Source organism: Nomascus leucogenys, chromosome 12 (genome assembly GCF_006542625.1).
Source record: "Nomascus leucogenys isolate Asia chromosome 12, Asia_NLE_v1, whole genome shotgun sequence".
Lineage (NCBI taxonomy): Eukaryota > Metazoa > Chordata > Mammalia > Primates > Hylobatidae > Nomascus > Nomascus leucogenys.
The window spans coordinates 6,367,787-6,372,007 of record NC_044392.1 but is presented as its reverse complement, the minus strand read 5'-3'; positions in this window follow the sequence as shown (position 1 = coordinate 6,372,007).

Sequence of the window (4,221 nt, the reverse complement as noted above, 5' to 3'; positions counted from 1 at the left end):
ATTTATAAACCAAGAGGGTGCTTGTCTTTCTTTGCTGAAAAAGAATTCAGTATTTCCAGTCAGTGGCTGCAAACATACAGCCTCTTGTTACCCTATCATGGAAAAAGAGCTTGACTACTTCAGCAGATGCACTTGTAATTGTAGCTGGCAGAGAACAGAGCCCGGGGTGTGCGGGGGGAGGACACTGGACAGGAACCTAGGGTGGAGGGTACAAAGAGGGAGGAAGGGGAGACAGACTGGGAGAGAGAGACAGAGATATGGAGGGTGGTAGGATCACAGACACAAAGAGACACACAGAGAGAAGAAAATGAGAACACGAGCAAGAGAGAGAAGAATCATACAACCCCAGAGAGAAAAGGGGGTTCATCCAGTGACCAAGAGAAAGAGGTGGGAGACTAGGGAGAGACATACATACAGGAAGCAGGAACAGAGACGCAAAGAGAGCAAGAGACACAGAAAGGCTCAGAGGCAGAAAGAGGCTGCCAATTAGAGAGGCTCGAAGGAGGGCACAGTGAGTAGCAGGGACACAGGGGTGGTCAGAGTATTTCAGCCACTGGTCATCAAGTGGGTGGCACTTGGCAAAGAGCCTGCACATAGGAAGCACTCAATCAATCCATGGCCTGGCCCTTGTGGGCACTCAAAGTTGCTCACCCAGCATAGATCCTGGCATAAGCTCCCCACTATGGGAATTGACATCCAATAGATCTGCCCCCTACCCCCTAGCCCTAGCACAAAACCTGGCCTATGGTGGATGCCCCTTGCCTGCGGGTGACCTGGACATGGTGTTGAATGAATCCACACCTCCAGCCTCCAAACCTTTGCTTGTGCTCTTCCCTGCTTGTGACCAGCCAGGTGCCGGGGAATGAGCACTGGGCTGGGAGTCAGGAAATCTGGTTCCCGAGTCTGCCACTGAATGGTTGGGCAAGTCTCTTTACTTCCGTGTGCCTCAGTTTGCCCATATGTTAGGTGAGAAATGGTCTCAAATGGTCTTTGAATTCCATGACCTCAGGTTCTGACTCACTTCTGTTCACACCCTGGCCAAATGGGCACCCTGTATTCCAAATCTAGCCCAGCTGCCCTCCCTGATCTCACCTGGGATGTGCGGCCGGGCAGTCCTGGCAAGGACAGGCTCTTCTTGGGCCATCTGGGGCTCTCTGATTTGCACATCAGAACCCAAGGAGGGCTTTTAGCTGTTCATGCCCCCAGGCCGTGGTGAAGCAGGCAAAGCGGAAGCCACTGAAGAGGTGTCTTGAAAGTGGGGCTCATGGGAGCCATGAACTTGGCCCCGGGAAAGTGGATGCCACATGGTTATTTATGAGGGCTGAGGCAAAGGCAGAGCGTGTGAGAAGGGGAAGCCATTTTTCAGGAAGGCAGAAGAGGTAGGACTGGGAAGTCGGGAGCTGCCATGTTTAGAAAAAAAACAGAGACCTTTAGGGGAGATGCTTCAACTAGCGGCCCCTTAATTTTACAGGTGGAGGAGAATGCTACCTAACAATCCACTCCCCAAACTCTATGTCCTAAAACAGCAATCATTCATTTCCACTGATCTGTGGGTCAGCAGATGTAGGCTGGGCTTGGCTGGGGGTGGCTTTGCTTCACATGCCCCTTCTCCTTCACCTCCTGAGACCAGTGGGATGGCCTAGGCATGTCCTCTTCATGGCTGTGGCAGTGGTGGCAGAGAGCAAGCAGAAATACACAAGGCCTCTTGAGGCCTGGGCTTAGAGCTAGCACACCATTGCTTCACCTCATTCGATTGGTCAGAGCAGCTCACATGGCCAAACTCAAAAGGAGAAGTGAGAAATACACCCACCCACATGAGAGGGCACTGCAAAGTTCATGGCAAAAAGCATGAATATAGGAAGAGGCAAGCATCTGCCAGGTGCCAGGTACTGTGCCCGGAGATAGGGATTTACAGTAAACAGGACAGACAAGGTCACTGACCCCATGGAACTTGAAATAAAGATGTAAACACATGAATGAATAATAGTCATAGATCATAAAATTGCAGTAAAGGAAATCATGGGGTGGTGTGGCAGGGAGAAACTGAGGTATCCACTTTGATACAATAATCTGGAACAGCTTCTCTGAGGAGGTGGTCTTTGAACAGAGCTGTAAGGTGAGAATAAAGAGAGGGAGGAATAGCTTCTTGGGCTGAAGGAGCAGCAGGTGTAGACTCCAAATCCAGTGCTCTTTCCAAATGATCCTGCTGCCTCTTGAGGAGGGAGCTCCAGGGATCTTTGGGGTGTCACCATTTTCTCTATCACTGGCCACTGCCCTCATGACTAAGTCCTCCAACCAGGTTCTCACATGCCTCTGTCCTTCCAACCAGTCCGTCCCCCATCACAGAGTCCTTTGCAAACCATGAATCTGACTATGTCTTGCCACCGCTCGAAACCTCATAAGGGCCCCTGGGAGTCTACAGAATGAAGTCCAAGCCCCTGAGCCTCATATTCTAGGATCTGTAGAGACCATTCCCAGCCCCCTCCCCATCTTCGTCACCTGGCCCATTCTCTTTGCTCCCTTCTCTCCAGCCAGGTCAAGACAGTGCTAGAGGCAGCATGAGAGCATGGGCATCCCGACTCTGAGTTCAGTGTTTTTTCTATCATCCTGTGCTGCCTCTGGGATGGGGGGACCCAGGATGGTTTTGGATGGCCCCTGTGCTTCATCCTTAATAGCACAGTCTATGTCTGCAAGTAGACCATGAGTTATTTGAGGGTAGTGGACATGTCTTCATCATCACTACATCTCTGTCGCCAGCCATCCCAAGGGTCTGCCAATTTTGGTGAGACTATATGAAGGCATTGGTGTATCCTGGGGTAGCACCATGACCTGCCCAGAGGAAACTCTTCAACTTTTCTCCAACTGCAGACAAATCTGCACTCTGTCCTCTATGTCCTTGTCTTGGTGGTAGGCAGGGACTTGGGGTGGGGAGGGGGAGAAAGGTAGGGCTCTTAGAGGAATCAAAGAGGCCTGCCAGACTTCCTCTTGCCTTCAAGTCTTGGGCAACAGGATTCCCAGCCATGGCCATGCATATGGGATCAAAGCTGAGTCTTTGATCAGCCTTAGGGACAAAACTTCCAGGGAGCAGCAGAGGGCCTGCCATATAGTAGGGCTCCATGACTTGCTGAATGACTTGTAGGAAGATCCATGGATAATTCTGAGCCTGAAATCTGGTCCTCAACCCCGACATTAGAATCACCTGGGGAGCTTTTACAACATGTCGGTCTCTGGGTTCCATCCCTGATCAATTAAGTCAGAATCTGGGGTTGGGACTCAGGCATGCCTTTTTTCAAAAAGTCCTGTATTAATTAAGGTCATCTTAGTGGCTGTAATGGATAAACATTTAAATCTTAGAGGCCTCACTCGGGAGAAGGATTTCTTGCTTACATAGTCTATTGTGCCCTGGGCTGATTATGTTCTACACAGTCATTCAGGACCAGTGGATGGAAGCTCTGCTGTCTTCAACATGCGGCTTCCAAGGTGAGCTGGGTTTCTAGTCAGCAGGTGGGGAAAGAGAGAGTGAAGGGTTGCTTGGGAGGATTTTTACCGGCCAGGCCTAGAAGTGAGGCACACCACGTCCACCCACACTCCATTGGCTGGAGCTCCGTCAATGGGCCCATCTATATGCAAGAGAAGTCGGGAAATCTAATCTTTGGCAGGGAAGCCACTTTCAAGCAATGCTAGGAGGGAATCATAAATCTTTGGTGGCCAGCTGGACACCCTGTCACAGCTTCCCTGGTGATTCTAATGTGTGGGCAGAGTTGAGAACCACTGGTCTAGAGCGTCACAGCTTGATTGGAATTTTGTTCCAATTTCTCACCGCCCAATCTCTAGTGCCGTGGGGGCTCCAGATGAGCCTCCTTGGCTGCCATGCCTTCCTGTTTCATGTTTCTGACAGCTCAATCTGTAGGATGGGTGGGAACCCACAGGGAGTCTCAGTACAGTAGCCTCTTCTTGCTGGAAAGGTTTGTACAAGGGAGTCATGGGACTTGAGGCTGGAACAGATGGAGTCAGACCCTGCATGGCCTTAGAAGCCAGCCTGGGAGGCTTGGCCTCTGTTTGGAAGCCATTAGAGGGTTGAAAGTAGGCAAGTGACAGCATGGTAATGAGCTGCAGGAGGGTTAATCTGGTAGAGGGTTGTGCAGAATCCTGGGGTAGGGGGAAGGCCACCAGGCTGTCATGTTCAGCTCTCATTTTCTTCTCCAGACAGATCAAGCTTTA